A 25357-nucleotide genomic window follows, 5' to 3' on the forward strand; every position below is an offset into this window, starting at 1 on the left:
CATTCCGTGAGGGTAGAAATGTATTATAGCTAGGTGCCTAATATGGTAGCCACTAGCCATGTAGCTATCAAGCCCTTAAAGTGTGGGTGGTATGACTGAAGAACTAAATGTTTAAATTTAATTTTAAATAGTTTAAGTAGCTGCATGTGGCCAATGCTACTACATTAGACAGTGCAGTATACATACTTAATAGTATATTCTGGAGATTGTCCTATTGCATACTTATACATATAAAGCTGCCTCATTTTCTTTAAATGATTGTTTGCTATTCCTTTTTATGGGTGAACCATGATTTATTTAACCAGTCCTCTGTCAGTAATGCTTAGGTTGTTTTCTATCTTAATGTTTTCACAAGGATATTTACTACAACATTGGCAGCTTTGAATTTAGGCTTCACCACTTACCTTGATCACCTTGGACACATTAGTTGATTTTGAGCTTCAGCTTGCTCATTTATACAGTAGGCGCAGTAGTATCCACTTCATGGGATTATGTGATTATTAGAAGTAATTTATGTAAAAGACTCAAGAATGGTCTAGGAGCTCAAATTAGGTGTAGTAGATAATAGCTTTACTGTTACTTATTATTTTAATAATGAGACCATAACAACCCCATTGGCTGATGTTTAGTGTTGAATTGTGGCAGAAAATTGAGAAAGCTTTGCTTAGCCCATTTTAGGTTTGTAAGTATAGACAGTCTCTACCTTTTATTCACTTGACTTCTCTGAATTGTACATAGCCATCTGTAGATTACTCTTCATATGCTAATTTAGAACTTTTGTATATCAACTGGCAAAATTGTACATTTAAAGCTCTTACATGGTGCCTTGCCTGTCAGCCAATGGTTAAATTTAAGCAAGATCACTGTCTTAATACAACATTGCTTGTGTTTGGATATTTTATGGTATATTTGAATATTGATGGAAAACAGGAAATTAAAGATGCTTATACTATTTAGAAGCAGCCATAAAATTATATGGATTATGGAAGTATATTATGAGTTTAGATATCAGTTTTTTCTTTAGTATTTTCAGTGATGTTGCTTATAAATAAAACCCTTAGAATTTTATTGAAAAAGTAAACTTTTTGCATTGTGATTCCTTGACCACAGGTGATTTTTTCATTCTTAATACTCTGGCAACTATTAATAAACTTGTTTTAAGTTTTCCTTGACTTCACTCTTCATAAACATTAAGATCTGTTAACAACACCTTTGCACTTCATGTGAATGGTTTTCTTATTCAAAGTTATTTAAAGAAAAGTTAGATTAATTTTTTAAAGGCAGTAATCAAAATTTTCACAAGTATACAGATTAAGAACCAATTTCAAGCATGTTCTGTGTCTGTGTATACTACGAAGGAAATGTGCTGGCGGGTTTTTGTTGTTTTTAATCTGAGTACCTAAATGGCATGTTTGTGAGTGAAACTCAGTTAAAGGAAAAACAAAGTATTAGCCTTTTTCTATCTAAATTTAGTATTTATTTCTAAAGCATATATATATTATATTGAAATTAGAATGGCTAGTTTGTTTGTTTGTTTTTTTGCGGTACGCGGGCCTCTCACTGTTTTGGCCTCTCCTGTTGCGGAGCACAGGCTCCAGACGCGCAGGCTCAGCGGCCATGGCTCACGGGCCCAGCCGCTCCGCGGCATGTGGGATCTTCCCAGACCAGGGCACGAACCTGTGTCCCCTGCATTGGCAGGCGGACTCTCAACCACTGCGCCACCAGGGAAGCCCAGAATTGCTAGTTTTTGATAGACATCAGTAATTTAAGTATTAAAAGTTTATCGTTAAAAGTAGTAGGTGGAATGATAGCAGCTGTGTGCCAGGCACTGTATTATTTGCAGTACATATGTTGATACCACTTAATCCTCATAGTAACCAGTACTGTGGGTATGATTAGCCCCATTTCACAACGGAAAGTGAGCCTTAGCTTTAAGCTGTGTAGTGAGGATTCAGCCTCACGTTTAATTTTTCTGATTCCGAAATATTTATGCTGTTTACAATATTTTAGTTTGGGAGGGAGTTTTATCAAATTGTTGATAAGCATCATCATCTTCCTTATATACTGACTTTATAGGAATTGCCCAGTTCAAATGGTTATTCTTTGTTCATGGTGATGGTCTCAGGGCTGCCTGTGCAGATGATTTTGAGCAGTAAGTAATAATATTTTTCAGTGTGTAAACAGTAAGGTACATTTGTGTTAATTGAAATGATGCACTGAATCAAAGGGATTAGACTGTGGGTCAGGAGATTTGGTTCTGACGTGTAGATTGCACCGTTGTTTAAATTATCTGTGTTTATTTTCCTGTCTGTTCCTATCTGTATGTTCAATAAAAGTGTGATTATACTTCTTTGACCACTTCGTTGTTTTATGGATCAATAAAAAAACGATGAGAGGATTTAAAAATGTTTTGCAAAGTCATACAGCACTCAACGAATACTTTAAAATATTGGCTGTCTCCAAGCACATAACGTTGTGGTGAGTTGTCAAGCCTTGATGAAGCATCCCTAAACTAGATTGTCTCCTAAGACCATAATTTCTCTTAACTTTTGGAGCTGTCTTTGGAACTACAAATTATGAGATAGGAGGTTTGGAAACTGCAGAGAGAAAGGGGAGTCAGAGAGGGAGAGAGAGGGTGTGTGTGTGTGTGTGTGTGTGTGTGTGTGTGTGTGTGTGTGTGTGTAAGTAAACACAGGTGCTGTAAACCAATTACATTGTAGGTGGAATCAGGAGTTGATTTTTTTTTTTGAAAGATAGGAAAACTGCTCTTAAGAAGTTTTAATTGGGCATCTTTGAATGAATGCTATTTTTGCCATGATGCCGGAATTTGCTGAATTGCTATGACAGATCGTATTATCTACCCTATTTGCAGGCCTTTTTTCAATTTTATGCTTACAAAAGAGATTTATTTTGTAGTCACTATTTTTGAGAAAGATCACAAGAGGAGGTACTTGGGCATTAAATAACTTTACAATATTCTTGAGTTATAAGAAGTTAGGATAGAAATATTTATAAGCCTTTTATTTTTGTTTTATTTTTAATAGCTTTACTGAGATATAATTGGCAGCCACTAAACTATACATACTTAAAGTACATAATTTGATAAGTTTTGACATGTATACATACACCTATGAAACTGTCACTACAATCATCATGGTGAACATCCATCTCCCCCTCTCCCCCAGATTTATTTATGCCATTTCGTAGGCCCTCTCCTTTCACTCTTCCTCATTCCTCAGGCAACACCTCATCTGCCTTTATACATTAGTTTTCATTTTCTAGACTGTTAAACAAATGGAATTTACAGTAGATTTTCTTTTTCGTCTGGCTTTCATTACTATATTTCAAGATTCTTCTCTGAGTGTTTATCAGTAGCTCGTTCCCTTTTATTACTAAGTAGTATTTCATTGGCTGGATATGCCACACTTAGTTTATCCATTCACCTATTCATAAATATTTTAGTGTTTTCTGGTTTGGGGCTATTACAAATAAAGCTGCTGTGAACACTCTGTACGTGTTTTATTTCTCTTGGGTAAATACCTAGAAGTGGAATGGCTGGATTATATGGTAGGTGTGTGTTTAACTTACTAAAATAAAAAACTGCCAAACTTCTCAAAAATGATTTACTGTTCTACATTCCCACTAGCAGTGTGAGAGTTCCAGTTCCTGCACATCCTGGCTAACATTTGGTGCATGGTATGGTTAATTTTTAAAATTTTAGCCATTCTAAAAGGTAGTGGTATCTGATTATACTTTTAGTTTGCATTTTCTTAATGACTTATGATGCTGAACATTTTTTCATGTGGTAATTTGACATTTATATATCTTTTTTAGTGAGGTCTTTATTAAAGTCTGCTGCCCAGTTTTTACTGGGCTGTTTTATTAATGAGTTTTGTGAGTTCTTTATCTATTCTAGATATAAGTCGTTTATCGAATACGTGATTGCAGATATCTTCTCCCAGTCTATGGCTTATTTTTTTATTCTGTTAGTGTTTTTCAAAGAGTGGTGTTCTGGGCTTCCCTGGTGGCGCAGTGGTTGAGCGTCCGCCTGCCGATGCAGGGGACACGAGTTCGTGCCCTGGTCCGGGAGGATCCCACATGCCGCAGAGCAGCTGGGCCTGTGAGCCATGGCCGCTGAGCCTGCGCGTGCAGAGCCTGTGCTCCGCAACGGGAGAGGCCACAACTGTGAGAGGCCTGCGTACTGCAAAAAAAAAAAAAAAAAAGAAGAGTGGTGTTCTTAATTTTGGAGTCTAGTTTATAAGATTTTTCTGTTATAAATTATACTTTGGTGTTATATCAAAGAGATTTATGCCAACCCAAGGTCACAAAGATATTCACTTATGTTTTCTTCTAGAAGTTTTATAGTTTAACATTTTATATTTAGTTCTGTGATCCATTTTGGATTAATTTTTATATATGATGCAAGATATGGATCATGTTCAGTTTTTAAAACTTTTTGCATGTGAATATCAAATTGTTACAGCATCAGTTGTTGATTATTTTTTTCTCTACCTTTGCATTTGTACCTTTGTTGGAAATCAGTTGTCCCTAAATGTATGGCTTTATTTCTGGAGTCTCTATTCTGTCCCATTATCTATTTATTTATCTTTTTAAGCCAGTACTGCACTGTCTTGAATACTGCAGTTCTATAACACGTGTTGAAATCAGGTTGTGTTAGTCCTCCAGTTGTTGTTTAACAGCATTGTTTTGGCCATTCTAGGTCCTTTGCATCTTCATATATGGTTAAAAATTAGGTATGTCAATTTCAGTAAATAAAAATCTGCTGGGGTTTTGGCTGTTGGTATATCAGACCTACACATCAATTTGAAGAGTATTGACATCTTAACTATATTGTGTCTTCCAACCCATGAACATAGTATATCTCTCTATTTATTTAGATTTTCTTTAATTTTTCTAAGTAATTTTTTGTAGTTTTCAGTGTACAGAATTTTTATATCCTGTCATGTTTATGTCTAAGTATTTCATATTTTTGATGCTATTATAAGCAGTATTTTTATTTCATTGATTATCTTGTCTGTGAAAAAGACAGTTTTAGGGGACTTCTCTGGTGGCACAGTGGTTAAGAATCCGTCTACCAGTGCAGGGGACACGGGTTCGAGCTCTGGTCTAGGAAGATCCCACGTGCTGTGGAGCAACTAAGCCCATGCACCACAACTACTGAGCCTGCGCTCTAGAGCCTGCGAGCCACAACTACTGAAGCCCATGAGCCTAGAGCCCATGCTCTGCAACTAGAGAAGCCACCGCAAGGAGAAGCTCACACACTGCAACGAAGAGTAGCCCCCGCTGTCTGCAGCTAGAGAAAGCCCACGCTCAGCAACAAAGACCCAATGCAGCCAAAAATTATTTTTTTTATTGAAATTTAGACTCAATGTGAGTGAATTAGTATATATAAAAAAAGGACAGTTATACTTTTTCCTTTCTAATCTGGATGCCTTTTATCTTTTGCTTTATTAAATTGACTGTAAATGTCAGTAAAATGTTGAATAGAAGTGGTAAAAGTCATTCCTATCCTGTTCCTGATCTTAGGGGGAAAGCATTTATTTCACTATCAAATATGATATTAGCTGTATGTTTTTTAATAGATGTTCTTTATCAGGTTACAGAAGTTCTCTACTATTTTTACTTTGTCAGAGTTTTCATCAGGAATGGATGTTGGATTTTGTCAAGTCTCTTTTCTGCATCTTTTGAGATGATCGTGTTTTGACCCTTTATCATTATATAGTGACCTTCTTTAGCCCTTGTAATGTTTTTTGCTATGAAATTGATAGCATCCTAGCTTTCTTTTGATTACTATTAATGTGGTGTATCTTTTCCTATCTTTTTCATGTTAATATATTTGGGTCTTTATTACTTCCTATTTGAAGTAACTTTCTTGTAGGCACTATATAGTTAGGTCTTGTTTGTTTTTAATCCACTCTGATAATCTTGGCTTTTTAATTGAAATTTTAAGATTATTTACATTTAATGCAATTATTGATATGATTAAGTTTCAATCTATTATATTGCTGTTTACTTAGTATTTTTCTCATTTGTTCTTTTGTTGCTTTTTCTACCTCTTTCATGTAATATTATATTACTTCACATGTAATATTATATTACTTCACTTGAATGTTAAAATAGTATATTTTGTATCTCCTCTGGTATGGTAGTGTTGCTATAATTTTTAGTCTCACCTGTTACAAAATTTGTAGTATGTTTTTATTATTTTTGTCTGAGTAGTCTTTTTTTTTTGGTGGCGGTGGTAAAATATACATAACAAAATTTGCCAGTTTAACCATTCTTAAGTGTACAGTTCAGTGGCTTTAGGTACATTCACATTGGTGTGCACTTAACACCACCATTCATCTCCAAAAGTTTTTCATCTTCCCTGTACCTATTATTAAACAATAATTCCTCATTCCCCTCTCCTCCAGCCCCTGGCAACCACCGTTATACTTTCTGTTTCTATGAATCTAACTACTCTAGGTACCTCATATAAGTGGAATTATACAATATTTGCTGATTTGTGACTGTCTTATTTTACTTAGCATAATGTCTTCAGGGTTCATCCATGTGGTATCATGTGTCAAAATTTCCTTCCTTCTTCCCTCTCTCCCTCCCACCCTCCCTCTCTCCCTCCCACCCTCCCTCCCTCTCTCACTCCCACCCTCCCTCACTCCCTCCCTTCCTTCCTTCCTTCCTTCCTTCATTTATGGTTGTGTTGGGTCTTTGTTGTTGCCAGGCTTTCTCTAGTTGTGGCGAGCAGGGGCTACTCTTCATTGCGGTGGGTGGGCTTCTCATTGTGGTGGCTTCTCTTGTTGCGGAGCGCGGGCTCAGTAGTTCTGGCTCACGGGCTCTAGAGCTCAGGCTCAGTAGTTGTGGCGCACGGGCTTAGTTGTTCCGTGGCATGTGGGATCTTCCCAGACCAGGGCTTGAACCCGTGTCCCCTGCATTGGCAGGCGGATTCTTAACCACTGCACCACCAGGGAAGTCCCTCCTTCCTTTTTAAGGCTGAATAATACTCCATGTACGATATACCACGTTTTGTTTATTCATCTGATGATGGACATTTGGGTTGTTTCAACCTTTTGACTATTGTGAATAATGCTTCTGTGAACATTGGTATACAAATATCTGTTCTAATCACTGTGTTAAATTCTTTTGGGTATATACCCAGAAGTGGATTTGCTGGATCATATGTTAACTCTATTTTTAAGTTTTTAAGGAACTGCCATACTATTTTTCATAGCAGTGCATTATCTTTTAGAGATTTAAATAATAAGAAAAAATCATATATTTACCTATGTAGTTATCATTTCCTGTGTTCTTTCTTTTGTGTGGATCTATATTTTTATCTCGTATTATTTTCCCTTTGCCTGAAGGACATAACATTTTTTGTAATGCAGGTCTGCTGCCCATTAAAAAAATTGGACTATTTTTCTTTTAATATTGAGCTGTAGAAGTTCTTTATATACTGTGGACTCAAGCCTCCTTATATGATTTGCAAATATTTTCTTCCAGTCTGTGAGCTCTCTTTTCACTTTCTTGATGGTGATCAGCCTTCTCTTTTATGATGTGTGTTTGTTTTTTTCCCCTTTGGCCGCACAGTGCGGCATGCGGGATCTTAGTTCCCTGACCAGGGATCGAACCTGCATCCTCTGCAGTGGAAGCACAGGGTTTTAACCACTGGACCTCCAGAGAAGTCCTATAACTTGTGCTTTTGATGTTGTACTAAGAAATCATTGTTTAGCCAGAGTTCATGAAGATTTACTCCTTTGTTTTCTTTCAGGAGTTTTATGATTTTAACTCTTGCATTTAGTTCTGTGATCCACTTTGTGCATGGTGTGAGGTCATGCTTTTGCATGTAGATATCTAGTTGTCTCGCACTTCTGTTGAAAAGACTCTTCTTTCCCCATTGAATTGTCTTGGCTCCTTTATCAAAGATTTATTGACCATAAATGTTGGGATTTATTTCTGAACTTTCAAATCTGTTTCATTGATCTCAGTATCTCTCCTTATTGTTCTGTAATACTTTAAAATTTTTTCTCTTTATCACTGGTTTTTAGTTATGCTATGCAGTGACATAGTTTTCTTCGTATTTCTTGTGCTTGTGGTTTGTTGACCTTCCCATATCTGTAGATTTATTATTTTCATCAAGTTTCAACAGATTTAGAAATTATTTTTTAAAATATTTTTTCTGTCCTCCTACCACCTTTCCCACCCTTTCAAGGATCCCAATGACATGTATATTTTTCTTACAGTAGTTGTCACTGCTGATGGCTCTGTTAATTTTTTTCCAGTATCTTTGGTCTCTGTGTTTCATTTCCTTTTGCTGTGTCTTCAAGTTCACTCAATTTTTTCTTGTGCAGTGTTTGATCGTTCATTAAACCTATCCAATATATTTTTCATCTTACAGCATTTTTTTCTATCTTTTGGCCACCCGTGGACACCCTAGAGATAGAGCTCCCCCAAGCCCCTCTAAATTCACCGCATATTTTATCCTGTTGCCACTGATGTATTGTGACATTCATCATAAGAAGTTTCATTTGGGTCATTTTTATGTGTTTCATGTCTTAACTTTTTGACAGTTATAATAAGATTTTAATGTCCTTGTCTGTTAATTTTAACATCTATGTTGGTTCCAGATTGGTTTCAATTAATTGATTTATCTCCTCATTGTGGGTCATATTTTCTTACTCTTTTGCATGCCTGGTAATTTTTTTTACTAGTGCCTGACATTGTGAGTTTTACTTTGTATGTTGGCTGTTTTTTATTTTTATAGAATATTCTTGATACTTGTTATGGGGTGCAGTTAAATGACTTGGAACCTGTTTGAATCTTTCTATTTTGCTTTTAAAATTTGTTAGGTGAGACTGGAATAGTGCTTAGTCTTGGGCTTATTATTTTACACTACTGAGGCAAGACCTTTCTGTCTAATCAACGCCTTGTGCATTTTAAAGTTTGGCTGATGGGAAAAGCATTATTACCAGTGCTATGTGAGAGGTACTCCTCCCTCTAATCTTTTTGGGTGTTCTTAACACGGCCTTAAGTAGTTTCCTCATATACCTGCACTGATTAGTACTCAGTTGAATATTCAAGGAGGACTCTCAGAAGATCCCAAGGTTTTTTTCCCTTTGCAGCTATTTTCTCTCTGGTAGTCTGTCCTGATAACTGTAGCTGCTTTGGTCTCCCAGTAATCTCAGCTCTTAACATCTCAATTTAGAGAGTCCAGTAGTCTTTGCCTGGTTTCCTTCCCCCTGCACTGCAGCCTGGAAACTGTCTCAAGGCAATAAGCCAAGGTAGTAGCAGGGTTCACCTCCTTTGTTTCCAGGTTCTCAGAGATCACTGTCTTTTGTCGCCTGATCAGTGTCTTGCAAGCTATTGTTTTATATAGTTTTATCTTTTTTATTTTCTGGTGAGAACGTAAACTTAGTCCCTGTTACTCTGTCTTGGACATAAGCAGATGTCTTTTTTACTTACTTTTTAATAAGAAAAATTTGTGTGGGACTAGATATTGTAGATGGATTCTCTTTTCTAGTGGAACTTTAGAGAGATCAGTATTAAAATTGTACTTAGATTTTTTTTTTTTTTTTTTTGCAGTATGCGGGCCTCTCACTGTTGTGGCCTCTCCCGTTGCGAAGCACAGGCTCCGGACGCGCAGGCCCAGCGGCCATGGCTCACGGGACCAGCCGCTCCGCGGCATGTGGGATCTTCCCGGACCGGGGCATGAACCCGCGTCCCCTGCATTAGCAGGCAGATTCTTAACCACTGCACCACCAGGGAAGCCCCTGTACTTAGATTTTAAGAAAATATGCTGACATTGAACAGTTAATTGAAACCAAATTAACAGAAAGTGCTGTTCTTTCTTAGCATTCAGAGGTAGTAAATAAACAAGATAGGTTATTGCTTTATGGACACATAAAATTTAATGTGTAAGGCAGGATTTCTTAAACAGGATAGATAGCACAAATACTAACGGGATAGATTGATAAATTTACATTGAAATTTAAAATTCGTTTTCCTTTATAAACGTGATTATAAAATAAATAGTTAATATTTGTGGAACACTTAGATGTGCCAGGCACTGTTCTAAGTACTTTAAATATATTAACTCATGCAGTCTTTGAACAACTATATGAAGTTGTGTTATTGCTAAGAGTCCTCATTTTTTCACATAAAACTGAGGCATGAAGAAATGTAAAAAGCAAAGTGGGGAGCCGCAGATCGGGAAAGATATATCTAACATATAATGGACAAAGCACTAGTCATCAGTATATGTATTTTGCTTCTACAAATCAATAAGAAAAAGGCATACATTTTTAAATGGGCAAAAGATAGGAACATTAGAAGAAGAAACACAAATGGTTTATAAACATGTATAAGCTAGTGGTAGTATACAGCCACCTTGTACATTTTGGTAAAATCTAGTAACGATGAAGATTTGCTTATCCTGGGCTTCCCTGATGGCACAGTGGTTTGAGAGTCCGCCTGCTGTTGCAGAGGACACGGGTTCGTGCCCCGGTCCGGGAAGATCCCACATGCCATGGAGTGGCTGGGCCCGTGAGCCATGGCCACTGAGCCTGCGCGTCCGGAGCCTGTGCTCCGCAACGGGAGAGGCCACAACAGTGAGAGGCCCGCGTATCGCAAAAAAAAAAAAAAAAAAAAATTTGCTTATCCTACACCCTAGGAGATCTTTTCCTAATTATATTCCCTAGGGAAAGTCTCCCACGTGGATGCAAGAACATTCACAACAGCATTGTTTATAACCCTTCGGTACTCCTTTCTTAAAGGGCTGGATAGTAAATATTTTAGACTTGTGGACCAAATGGTTTCTGTTGCAACCACTCAATTTCACTCTGCCATTGTAGTGTTAAAGCAGCCATACATACATAATACAAAATGAATGTGCCTGGCTGTGTTCCAATAAAACTTCATTTTTCAAAAACAGTCAGCTGGTTCTCCCACAGGCCCTAGTTTGCTGATCTCTAGTTTATAATATCAAAAAATTGAAAACAACCTAATTGTCCATCAGTAGGAGAATGTGTACATAACTTTGCTTAACAGTGGACTTTTGTAAAGTAGGTGATCTACATATATCAGCGTGATTAATCCGTACTAACATACTGGAGGAAAAAAGCAAGTGGAGGAATAATACATTCTAAGTTTTAATATACAATTTAAAAACATATAAATACTATAAAATATATTACCTACATGTACTTACATAGTGAAAGTATGAGGAAATGCATGATATCACCAAAAATTAGAATAGTGGGTACAACAGGGGGTATGGAGAAGATGCAGTCAATCAGGGAGGATGACACAGGAGCTTCAGCCTAACTTTTGGTGATGTTTTATTTCATAAGCTGTTTAGTGAGAGTATTATTTATTAGGTCTTTTGTGTCTCTTAAATATTTTATAATGAAGTTTAAAAGAAACAAAGTTTAAAAGAAATTAACAGTGGTTAGTTTGAAAAAAACATTTGTTGTTTGCTCTGTGGATAGTTGTCACTTGGCTCTCTTTTTCTCCCAACTGCTCACATACCTGCCTCATTGGCCTCTCTGACACCCAGGAAGGCAACTTTCTACTCTTAGGCCTAAAACAGATTAGTTCCCTGAACAATAACCCTTGTGTCCATGCTGCCTAGTTGGTTTACTATCTCAGTCTCTTGTTCTCTAAGTATACTTCAGGCATATTAGTTTCCTTTTCTCTAGCCTCTCATTTATTCAGCCTTTTGGATATACTTATCCTCCTGGAGAAGGGATCTAAAGTTCTTAACGGAGACCACATAAGCATAGGATTGCCTTTGGCATTTTCATGTGTGCTTGGCTCAGAGAGGCATCAGAATGCCTTGCTTGGCATGTTAGTGGGTGAGATAGTGATCAAAAAATAAAAGCCAAAACTGCATTTATTTATGAAGAAATTGAAGAGTTATTTATTGAGCATCTTTTTGTAATTCCTCGAGTGTCCCATGTCATTCTTCTCATTCATTCATGACTTTGTATAAGTAATTCTCTCTAAACGAATGTCCTTTGCCTCCATTGTTTGTCTGATGAATTACTAATTACTAATTACTAATTACTATGTCAGTGAGGAAGGCTGGGTTATGCTTTAGCAACAACCCTTAAACTTCAACCGCTTAAAACTACAAAGCTTTCTTTTTTGTTCACGCTGTGTCAGCTGGGTACTATTCTGTGGTATCATCCTTACTCTGGGACTCAAGCTGATAGAACATCATCACTGAGCACTGGCTCTTAAAAAGCTTTGACCGGGAATGACAGGTCACCTCTGCTTACATCTCATGGGCTAAAGCAAGTCACATGTTCACATCTAACTTCAATCAAGGAGATGTAGTTCTATTATGTTCGAGAGAGAAGGGCTATAGCAGTAATTGTCACCCATGATGTCTCCAAACCTGATTAATCTCTCCTTATTTCATATTTCTGTGACACTGTAAAACCTCTGTATTTCACTGAGTTGAAATGATAATAAAACCCTATAGTAATATTGAATGTGATATGTTTGGCAGTTGGCTGTAGACCTCTGAAATTCCTAGCCAGGTAGCTGGGCAGACTTACCTCAGTCATTTCATTAACCTTGCAATAAGGAAATCTTTGCTTTATAAGTTTACAACAGTGGTTCTCAACCTTGGCTGTACTTTAGAATCACTCACCCCAGAGCAGTTTAAATCAGAGTCTCGGATGGTGGGTCCAGGCATCAGAATTTTTTAAGCTCGCCAGGTGATTCTGAGGAATAAACAGGGTTTAAGAACCACTGGCTTCCATGTTCATTGCTTGTTTGCTTTTTGGGGAGGCTCTTTGAAAATAAGGCTTTATTTTTATTATATCCCCAAAGTTTATTCTCTTTCCTATTTTTTTGGTACCAAACCCCTATTACAATTATATATATATATATATTTTATATTTACTTGTATAATTATCTGTCTCCTACATACATTTTAAGGACTAGCACCACGTGTAATTGGTTCATCATATACCTAGTTCATGTCGCAGTATGTAGCACATACAGTTTCCCCAAGTCCTTTTCCTTTTTCTCTCCTAGCCATGCCCACAATTTTTGGATTCCCTCTACTCTATATGGTACTTTTTCTTATATAATACATGGTTCCTTGGTCTTTCTCTTCTTTCATTAGATGAGATAAATATCATATTTGAAAAAATATAAAGCAAGATGCACCCAAACAGGCAAGGTTATTAGTGTTCTGTGTTAATACCTCTAGGGCCTGGCTTTTATGGCTGCTTAGTGGCTCTAATAAGCTGGTCACAGTAGCATCCACTTAACCCTAAGCTCCTCTGATCAGTGATCCAACTAGTCTTGAACTCTGTCTTCTCTTCCAGGGATACCCATTGCTTGGATGTCAGGTAATCAGCTTTTTACAAATATTTGTTGAAAAAATATTTTATTTTGAGAACTATATGTTAAAGAGAAATAGCCCTTGGCCTCAAGACTATAAGTCAGATATAATATTTGTAGAACTTCTATAAACCAAAGATATACTACATATTACTATAAGCATTTTGTATGGAAAACACACCATCTTCTCTCTTGTCTTATAACTGTGTATTTCTTTTAAGCATGTCAGAGAACTCCAAACTGTTTGATTTATATTCTGAAGTGCTGGATATTTTTCATAAAAGGCAAAGTGTGGATAAGAAAAAAAATGACCTTTAAAAAAAGTCACATCCTCAGTAAAACACCCATTGAAATGGAAGCAGTATTGACTCATGTTTGGCTTCTTAAGAATCCATGCTTCAGTCAGCCCATTTTATTTTTTAAAAAGCTTTGAATGGTAATGTACAGGATGATTGCTGTTTCATGTCTTTGTGCCTTTAAATGTCAGTTTCTTTCCTTGCCACTCTCCTCTTTTTTTTTTTTTTTTTGCTTGGAAAAGTTATACATATTTTTCAATTCTTAGTATAAGGGATAATTGTATCAAATACATAGCTCTGACTTCTTTGCCCCCTATACATGCTTTTGTGGTGCTTTTATAGTTTTTCTTGCCTGCCTTCTGGTTTGTAAACATTTTGAGGACAGGGGCCTGTTTACCTTTGTATAACCAGTACGTGGCAGTGGGCTCTCAGGTCTGTGGTTGTTGAGTGAATAAATAAAAGCATGCATTCTTTGTATATGTGTGTGTAACATTCCATACATGACTTTGCATACTATACTTTAAAAGATGAGCTACTTAGTGAATTATGAATGCTTCCCAAAATAACCAGTTTATTTGTGGCTGACTATATTTTACATGTTTTATAATTTAAATACATAAATAGTTGAACAGTATAAAAGGAGAAAGGGCCACCGGTGACTGTAAGAACTTTAAAGTCAAAGCCAATTGTAGGGTCTGTTGTGGAACAGTTCTGATGCCTTAATGTTCTGTTGTAGGACTTTAGAGGTTCTGCTTGATTCCGGGACCCTATTTCCAGTATAAAAGATAGCATGTTTTAGCCACTCCTAAATGTTTGTAGTTACAGCTTCTGAAGTTTGACTAATCGAACCTCTGTGGATGATGCTTCTTTATAACAGAGGTAGTTTAAACACTGCTTGTTCCTCTCTCATTGCTGTGGGGCAGAGTGAAAGTCACCCAGAGTGGGAGACAGTAGGTCCTTGTTCTGGTAAGACAGATTTCACAAAAATGTCTGAAGTGGTTGGTGCTTATGGCATTTTTTACACACACACATACACACACATTTTCAAGTAGGTGAAAATGTTTCAAAGTGAATATCAAGGGTGGTCTTAAAGAGAAAGAAATATCACAGCATTGTTCACTAGGCCGCCAGCCCCTATGTTATTTTGATCAGGTGTCTTTTTAACCAAGTAATGGTGTCATCGCCCCTTCTCCCCAACTGTTACCTTGCCTTACCCCACTGCCTGTTCCCCACTGAAATTTTTATATTCTCAAAATATTGGCTCCAGGGTGGCCACTTAGGTTTGCTGTATTGGAGGAGCTGAGTAAGCCTAGGGAAAAAAGTCAGTTTTCAGAGAGGAGGAACTGAGTTTGTCATAATTGGAATGCTTGAAAGAAGGAGACGAATGAAAAGAAGGAGGAAAAGAATAAAGAATAGGATGTAGGAATATAGCATGTATGATTTCCATTTTTTGACATCCTCAACCATTAAATTTCCCATTATCTAAGCCCTTGCTGATCAAGTTTTTAATAAGCGTATTGTTGGTTATAGTTACTTGAGAGCTCAGCTATGTTACAACAGTGGATGAAATTATGTCTCTGTTGTCATGCTGGTAATTTTTTTATTGATTTATCACAAGGCATAATTTTAAGCATTATAGATTTTCTAATGTTTAGTTCTTACTCTGATTTTTTTTTTTTTGACTGCATTGGGTCTTCGTTGCTGTGCGTGGGCTTTCTCTAGTTGTGGCAAGAGGGGGCTGCTCTTCGTTGCGGTGCGCGGGCTTCTTATTGCAGTGGCTTCTCGTATTGCGGAGCACGGGCTCTAGGCGCGCAGGCTTCAGAAGTTGTGGCTCGTGGCTCTAGAGCGCAGACTCAGTAGTTGTGGCGCACGGGCTTAGTTGCTCCGTGACATGTGGGATCTTCCTGGACCAGGGCTCAAACCCGTGTCCCCTGCATTAGCAGGCGGATTCTTAACCACTGCGCCACCAGGGAAGTCCTCTGATAATATTTTTATTAAAGGAAATACTTCCAAGATTACTTAGTGATGAAAGATGTAGCATATGTATGTTAATTTTTTAAATTGTAATATTTAGAATGTTATTTATATAGTTGAGTTTTAAATATCTATAATGCTTATTATATGAGAATATTAGTATTTATAAATAAGGTATTTCAAAAGTAATGCATCATTTCAAAAGTAATGCATCTATTCTTATTCTTCTTTCCTTCTTTTTGTCTCTCTTTTTTTTTTTTAAGAATTAATGTGCCATCTGGAAACCTCTGAAATCATGCTATAAAAGGAATTTTGGCTTTTTGGCAACCAGTCATCAGGATATGCTGTGACTGCACCTTATCAGAATAATGAAACTTAATTAGAAAGGTGTTTATCTCATATATGTTCCAAAACATTTTCATAATGGGGATTCTTGTATGGACATTGTGGAAATAAAAAAATTATTACTACTCTATCCCAAGGTTAAGGTGGTTAAGTTATCATCATTAGATAGTCCTTGGATCTTAAACAGAAATGTAAATCAAAACCTATGTGGCTAAATGGTTCTGAGCTATTTTTAAACACTATATCCTATTTCTTTTTTCAGTGTTAAAGTAAGAATACATTTAGTTTATATGTTTTTCAGAGGGGAGAGTTGCAGTATTACCATGCAATTAGCTTGCTCTGTTCTTCTCTTCTGGAATAATGTAGTCATTGGAACTGTCAGCCAAAGGATCTTTTTTTGGAACTTTTTTTTTTTAACTCTAAAAAGTAACAAGTTTTTAAAATTAACTGAGAGAAAACAGCTGAAAGCATGCATTGAAAGGGTTAAGTCGACATGAAAGAATTCATTTCCACTTTAATGACCTAGCCTTGCTGGGTTAGGACTATGGGGAACATGCTTCTGACTTGTACTCCTATTGCCAATTAACACCTCCTATAACAGGTTGCCTCAGCTAGTCATTGAAGCTCAGACAGTAGAAATAGTTTACATGCAGCTTGTTTTTCACACTAGTTGTTTAATACTCACAAAATTAAAGTATTAAAAGGTTGTTTCTTACCTTGCTGGGTAAGAGATAAACAATACAGTGATAGTTATTTGTGAATGTTTGAATTTGCTTATTTTCTGTTCAGGTTTTTTTTCCCCTTCAGGGGTTATTAACTGAGAAAACTGAAGGTGGTGGTTTCATCAGATTTAAAATTTTTTGACAGAATTTGTCGAGGGTTATGTTGCATACCATAAATTAAGAATTATTTTCTGTCAGCTTTCCAATATATGTTTAGGTTTTATTTTGTTCTTAAAAATATAGTCACCTTCATTTGTTAATAAAACTTGCTTTCTGTTTGTTGAAAAATATTTTAACAGACCTCTAAAAATAATTCTATAATGCAGGACCAAATACCTTAAAACAGCCATTATAAAAATAAATAAGTCCAGGTAATATTTTAATCCTAGAACAACTTTTTAATAAATTTTCAAATGCTTTATGTCATTTCCTAAGGTAACTTTATATTTTTGGGTTTTTTTGGAGTGTTGCAGTTCAGTGATACTACTTATTTTACATTTCTTTCTAAGTGACACTTTGGTTCATGTTTAATCAGCAGGTACTTTAATAACATTATAAAATTGGCTAAATAATTGATACCAGTTCACACTAAGAGAAAGGTGGAGTAATATAACTAATAGTGTTAACATATTTGTTAAAAGGCCTGAGTAGGTAACACTTTGAGGCATTAGTTTTTATCCTGTTATAATGGCAAATGCCTTTTTTTTTTAACACTTAGTCAACAAGGGCTGCCCAAGTAAAAGTCACAGCCTTTTATGCTGGATCAGATTTTAACCTTCTAAATGGGGGGGGAAAAACCCACAAAAACACAAAAAAACAACTCATGTCTCATTTAATTTTACCACATTTAAAATTTGTGGACCTGGATGATAATTTCTGTTTTACTAAATGACGGATAAAACTCATTGTACAGAGGTAAGTTTGATGGCCTTGTGGGGTCCCTAATAGGTATTATATCACTGGTTAGGTAGATTTTCATGTATGTATAAAGGTCAGTCACACTGCTTGTGCCTATGGCTCACCTATTTTACCCTGCAGTTCTGTTAGATAGCTAACTTATATACTCTTAGTCAGTTTAAAGGTATGGATTCCCCCCTACCTCATTTTAAACAAACTTATTTTAAAGAGTTAGGCACTTACTTAAGTGATTTCAAAGTTGTGCCTGTAGGATTTGAGCATTGTGGATTTATATAGCAAAAGTAATTATTTCAGTTTCTTATTTGTATGAGGGGTATGTGCATTTTAGTTCCATGTTTTTTTACAGAAATATATAACTAAATCATATTCTAATTTTCAAATTGTTACATTCATTTAAGTTTTAAGAGTAGACTATAAAGTTGTAGAACATTCATATATTTCTTATTTTACTTATTTGTTGTCAGTGATGTGTGTGTGTGCTTTTTGTGAAATACAGACCAGTTTTCTTTAGTTTTTTATTTTATTTTTTCTTTTGCGTAATACCACTTTAGTTATAAAAGTACCTTCAGTTATTCTCATAGTTGTTTTTAAAGAACCTTGGAGTTTAAGTTACATCATGTTCAATCTTTAAAAAAAAATGACTTTCTGTACTTGTTTATTATGGTGGTTAGATAGTTGTTATAAGGTCAATAGAGTTAACTTGAATAGTTCAAACACCATGTAAGTTGGTAATTTTAGAGTTATGCTGTTGATTAAACATCAGAAACATTTTCTTCATTGTTTATTTTTTAGAATAATAACAGCCTAAGCCAATTTTTGAAATTCAAAAAATATTTGGGCCCAGGTTTTCATTTGATTTATATCACTGTATAGTTTTTTTTTTTTTTTTTTTTTTTGCTGTACATGGGCCTCTCACTGTTGTGGCCTCTCCCATTGTGGAGCACAGGCTCCGGACGCACAGGCCCAGCGGCCATGGCTCACGGGCCCAGCCGCTCCGCGGCATGTGGGATCTTCCCGGACCGGGGCACGAACCCGTGTCCCCTGCATCGGCAGGCGGACTCTCAACCACTGCGCCACCAGGGAAGCCCCCACTGTATAGTTTTTTACTTTAGTTTACCCAGCTAAACTAAGCATTTAGCTTAGTTTCTTTTTTCTTTAGTTTCTTAAACATAATAAATTCTCAATAAATGAAAGGTATTTGAAAGTAATTCAAATTCTGTACATTTATTCAAATTTTTTTCATCCTGTGAATGGAACACATGTAATTTGTCATTGTAAGTGATCACCATATGTCCATTTTAGTTGAATGTAAACATAGACTAACAGTAGTTGATTTAAATCTAACATTAAAGTTTGTATCACTTTCTACTTGTGAAATCTTTTGTTTCTCATTAAAGTCATAGGATTATAAATATGAGACATGAGGGCAGGGGTAAAGGGACGTGGAAACTTTCTGTGGGTGAGGAATAAAAACCATCCTATATCTCTTTTCCTGGGTGGCACCTCCCAATCCTGGAAGTCGCTTTCTGTGCCCATTACCACTTCATTACCCTGACTGCTCCTACTCTGTACATTTCTCCTCCTTGAATCCCCTGACTCACACGTGTTTTTTCTTAAGTTATTTAACATTTGATATAGAGCTATACCTCGATATCTTTATTTGCCTAGGGTATAGCCATCTTGCACCTCAAGTATCTTGAAAATTCTTACTTGATATCTCTGCTTCTGTAATGAACTAGTGTCCTACTTTTGTTGTTGTGCATATTTACTCAGTTCTTTAAAATACATTAAAGTGATACTCAAATAATTTGGTGTGCTGACATATGTACAACCATGATTTAATTGTTTGAATAAGGTGATATGTTTGTGAACTGTGCTTGCCTTATTATTTTTCTATCATTTGTATGCTGTGATTAAAAAAAAAAAAGCCCCAAATGTTGTGTAACTTGTTTCCTACAGTATATTTTTTTTTTCTTTTTTCTTTTTTTTTTTTTTTTGTTTTTTTTTTGCGTTACGCGGGCCTCTCACTGTTGTGGCCTCTCCCGTTGCGGAGCACAGGCTCCGGACGCGCAGGCTCAGCGGCCATGGCTCACGGGCCCAGCCGCTCCGCGGCATGTGGGATCTTCCCAGACCGGGGCACGAACCTGTGTCCCCTGCATCGGCAGGCGGACTCTCAACCACTGCGCCACCAGGGAAGCCCCCTACAGTATATTTTAATAAAAAGGCATATTTTTGTTTTCACAGTAGTGTACATACTATGTTATAAGTAAATTCAGTAGTGCCTTTTGGTCAGCCAAGCCCCCTGTGCCCATCTAGACTTCAGAAAATAAAGGGAGGCCCAGAAGTGTTCCCCGTTCTTAGTGGGCATACTAACTGCTTTTAGGTAGGAAGAGCATCCCAAGACTTATTTCCATTTTCTTTAGTAGGAAATGGCTCCAGGTGGAAGAGGATTCTAAAATTGTAAACAATGGAAAGGAACTAAGCTTCCAGAATAAAAGTATATTTGGGCATATGAAAAAGGGATGGTATGCTGTAGTGGAAAGGCCACATGGCTAGAAGTCAGAGACTGCATTTCAGTCGTGATGATCTGTGCCAATGTGTGTTTTGTCTGCCTTTCCATTTACATTATAAGCTTCTTGAAGCCTTCATTTAACCATACAGCTGTAGTACTAGGCACATGGTAAATACTTAAATATTATTTGGAGCCTGGGCTTGATCTCTGCCTCACATTTGAAAAATGATAAATTTTTTCAGAGCCTGAAAAAGAAAGTCCAGATTTTCTCTGAGAAGACCATGTGGACCATGGAATGAATTGGAAAACTTCAGGTTAAACAAAGACAAACATTTTTTCCACTCCAGAATTTTTCTTAGAGCCTCTAATATTCTAACATACAACATAAATTTGGGGGGTAGGGTGGATATTCATTATATCCCAAACTTACTTAACTAGGAGTGAACTCTATGGATGGTATTTTCTTGAAACTCTTTCCCCAAAAATGAGTATTTTAAAAATCTCTGTCACACTGCAGAATAACAAAGAATTGATAAAACTTGGTGATATATTGACTATAAGGACTGAAGGAGAGTAAATGAAAATTTTGCCTAGGTTTCTAGTTTGAGACTCAAGATAATTATAAGTTGGGAAGGTTAGTTTGTAGAGAAACATGGTGAGTTTGATTTTTGAAGATGTTTAATTTGAGATGTCTCCCTTAGGAAATAATATGATGATTGGTAGTATTACTAAGTGAGGAGGGAACCCTTAAAAAAAAATCATCTGATTTAATTAGTCATCAAATATTTGAACCCCTCTGTAACATTTACCCCAATATGAACCACTTATGTTTGCATAACTCCAGTTACAGGGGACTCATTAACTGGAGCTCTTCTTTAGATAGCTTGGACCAATACAAGATTTTTCTTACATTGAAGCCAAATTCAATCTCCCCATAGCTTCATTCCATTAGTCCATAGTTCTACAAATTATATAGTCTAAATCAGTGGTTCTCAAATTTTAGCAAGCATCAGAATCACCTGGAGGGCTTTCTAAAAACCAAGATTTCTGGACTCTGCCCCCAGAATTTCTGATTCAGTAGGAATGTGTGTTTATAACAAATTCCCAGGTGGTGCTGGTGCATCTGGTTTAGGGACTGCACTTTGAGAGCTATTAGTCTGAACTTTGTCTGACAGCTTTTCATATATTTGAAGACAGTTGTTTTGTATCTTGTCTTTTCCAAGCTTTATTAAGTTCTTTGGAATATTTCCTATATATCATGACTTTAAGTCACTTTTCCGTACTTGGTAGCTCAGATTCTGAGAGTGAAGAACTCTGGAGTAGAATCCTTTACATACAGTCAGGAGCCAACCATAAAAAGACCTCATGGTTCAGTGCTCTAAAATACTTTGCACTGGTAAATGTTGAAACTTGTGTGGTGTCTTATAGGTTAGTTCCTAATTTACCTCTGTTTGTTATCATGGCCTTCAGGATGGGAGAGGAATCTGCCTCCATGTGAATGTACTTCACAGCCATACTCCTTTTTATTAGCTTTCTTTTTAAATTAAGGGAAGTTTCCTTCAATATTGTAAGTTAAAAATATTCAATATAGCAGCAGGCTAGGGTACTTTTTTTTTTTTTTTTTTGCGGTACGTGGGCCTCTCACTGTTGTGTCCTCTCCCATTGCGGAGCACAGGCTCCGGACACAGGCTCAGCGGCTATGGCTCACGGGCCCAGTCGCTCTGCGGCATGTGGGATTCTCCCAGACCAGGGCACGAACCCGTGTCGCCTGCATCGGCAGGTGGACTCTCAACCACTGCGCCACTAGGGAAGCCCAAGCTAGGGTACTTTTAACTTAAGGTAATATTGCTGATTAAGATGGCTAGAGTCATCTGAGATCTCAGAGAAAGGAGCTTTCAACAGTATTTTTAAATTATTGGTTGTTATTTGTTCCTAGGTTTATCTGCATTATTAAAAGAAGTATCATGAATATTCTGGTTCAAGCAAACATCACTGTTTATTTACTTAAATAATTTCTAGGAGTGCAAAAGCGGGTTAAAAAGTTTGTACAGTTGTAATGCTCTTGATATACATTGCTCAGTTGCTTTTCTGATAGTTTGTACTAATTCACGTTTCCACCAGTAGTGCTGAGAGTGTCTCTTTTATCACACCCGCTCCAAAATTGGGCATTGTAAAGCTTGTTTGATAGGAAAACAACAGCAACAACAATGTCTTAATGTGTTAATTGGCATTTCTTAATTAAAGGAGGTCAACTAGTGAGGTTGAATATTTTTCATATTTATTTCATTATTTCTTATGTAATTAGTTGCTTTATATTCTTTGCCCATGTTTCCATTAAGATTTTAGTATTTCGTTAACTTGGGTATTGACTTTTTGTCATAAATGGGGCAACTATTTTTTCAGGTTTTTTTTTTTCCTTTTAACTTTTTTAGTACAGGTATACCTCATTTTATTGAGCTTCACTTTATTGTGCTTTGCAGATAATTGTGTTTTACAAATTGAAGGTTTGTGGCAACCCTGCATCCAGCAAATCTGTTGGTGCCATTTTTCTAACAGCATTTGCTCACTTCGTGTCTCTGTGTCATGTTTTGGTAATTCTCAATATTTCAAACCCTCCACCAGCAAAAAATTATGACTCACTGAAGGCTCAGATGATGGTTAGCATTTTTTTTAGCACTAAAGTATTTTTAAATTAAGGTATGTACATTGTTTTTTTAAACACAATGCTATTGCACAGTTAGTAGACAACAGTATAGTGTAAACATAACTTTTATATGCACTGAGAAACCAAAAAATTCATGTGACTTTCATTATTGTAATATTCATTATATTGGAGCGGTCTGGAATTGAACTCATAGTATCTCCAAGGTATGCCTGTATTCAGAAATTTTAGATTATATTGTCAGTTTTATATATTTTTTTTGTTCAGTTGGATTTGTAACTAGAATGTATTTCCTCGCCCAGGTCAAATTTATTTAATTATTTAGTTAGTTATACTGAAATATTATCCATTAGTAAACAGTAACTTTCCATACTCCCCTCCATGCAGCCCCTAGCAGCCATCATTATATTTTTCTGTCTTTATGATTTTTGTTTGTTTTGTTTTGTTTTTTTTGCGGTACACGGGCCTCTCTGCTGTAGCCTCTCCCGCCGCGGAGCACAGGCTCCGGATGTGCAGGCCCAGTGGCCACGGCCCATGGGCCCAGCCGCTCCATGGCATGCGGGATCCTCCTGGACCGGGGCATGAACCCGCGTCCCCTGCATCGGCAGGCGGATTCTCAACCACTGCGCCACCAGGGAAGCCCAGTATTGTCTTTTTTGATTGGCTGTTTGACTTAGCATAGTGTCCTCAAGGTTCATCCATGTTGTAGCATATTGCAGAATTTCCTTCCTTTTTAAGACTGAATAATATTCCATTGTGTATGTGTATACCACATTTTGCTTATCCATTCATCCATTGGTGGACACTTGGGTTGCTTCTACTTTTTAGCTATTGTGAGTAACGTTGCTGTGAACATTGGTGTACAGACATCTCTTTGAGAACCTGCTTTCATTTCGGGGGGTTATATACCCAGAAGCTGAATTGCCAGATCTTACAGTATTCAATTTTTAACTTTTTGAGAAACCACCATACTGTTTTTCACAGTGGCTGTACCATTTTATATTCCCACCGGCAGTGCATGAGGTTTTCCATTTCTTCACATCCTTGCCAATACTTGTTTTCTGTTTTGTTTTGTTTTTTATTAGTAGCCATACTAATAGGTGTAAGGTGGTATCTCCTTGTAGTTTTGATTTGCATATCTCTAATGATTAGTGATGTTGAGCATCTTTTCATGTGCTTACTGCCCATTTATATATCTTCTTTGGAAAAACGTCTATTCAAATCCTTTGCCCATTTTTAAATCAGGTTTTTGGTTGTTTTAGGAGTTCGCTATGTATTTTGGATATATAATTTGCAAATATTGTCTTGGCACCCTTGACACTCTTATTAAAAAATCATTTGACCCATATATGCAAGGGTTTAATTCTGAGCTCTCTGTTCAGTTCCATTGGTCTATGTGCCTGTTTTTATGCCAATACCACATTGTTTTGATTACTGTAGCTTTGTAGTAATTTTGAAATCAGGAAGTCTGAGTCCTCCAGTTTTGTTCTTTTTCAAGATTGTTTGGCTGTTCAGGGTCCCTTGAGATTCCATATGAATTTTAGGATGGGTTTTCTATTTTTGCAAAAGTTGTCATTGAAATTTTGACAGAGATTGCTTTGAATCCGTAGATCACTTTGAGTAGTTTTGACATTTGAACAATATTAAGTCTTCCAGTCCATGAGCATGAGATGTGTTTCCATTTATTTATGGCTTCTTTAATTTCTTGCAGCATTATTTTGTGGTTTTCATTGTATAAGACTTTCATCTTCTTGGTTAATTCCAAGTATTTTATTCTTTTTGATGCTATTGTAAATGAAATTATTTTTGTAATATTTCAGATTGTTCATTATTTGTATGTAGAATTGCATGGTTTTTTGAATGTTGTCTTTGTATCCTGCTACTTTACTGAATTCACTTATTAGATCTAATGTCCTTTTTGTGGATTCTTTAGGCTTTTCTTTTTTTTTTTTGCGGTACGCAGGCCTCTCACTGTTGTGGCCTCTCCCGTTGCGGAGCACAGGCTCCAGACACGCAGGCTCAGTGGCCATGGCTCACGGGCCCAGCCGCTCCGCAGCATGTGGGATCTTCCCGGACCGGGGCACGAACCTGTGTCCCCTGCATCGGCAGGCGGACTCTCAACCACTGCGCCACCAGGGAAGCCCTAGGCTTTTCTTTGTATAAGATCATATCATCTGCAAACAGAGAAATTTTCCTTTCTAACTTGAGTGCCTTTTATTTCTCTTTCTTGCCTAATTGCTCTGGCTAGAACTTCCGGTACTATCTTGGATAGATGTGGTGAAAGCAGGCATCCTTGCCTTGTTCCCCATCTTAGAGGAAATGCTTTCAGTCTTTCACCAACATGGGACATTATGTTCACTGTGGATGTTTCATCTATGGCTTTTATTATGTTGAGGTAGTTTTCTTCTATACCTAGTTTGTTGAGTGTTTTTTTCATGAAAGAGTGTTGAATTTTGTCAAATGCTTCTTCTGCATCAGTTGAGATGATCATGTGGGTTTTTTTTTCCCCCTTCATTCTGTTGATGTGGTGTATTACATTGGCCAGTTTTTGTTT

General features: G+C 36.8%; 1 protein-coding gene across 3 annotated transcripts in view; it reads left to right on the forward strand.

Annotated features, from left to right (window-relative positions):
* PSMD14 (proteasome 26S subunit, non-ATPase 14) overlaps positions 1-25357 on the forward strand; it is a 133289-nt gene that overhangs the window by 60899 nt on the left and 47033 nt on the right. The gene's annotated exons all lie outside the window — the stretch shown is intronic.

Source organism: Stenella coeruleoalba (genome assembly GCF_951394435.1).
Source record: "Stenella coeruleoalba genome assembly, chromosome: 6".
Classification (NCBI taxonomy): Eukaryota; Metazoa; Chordata; class Mammalia; order Artiodactyla; family Delphinidae; genus Stenella; species Stenella coeruleoalba.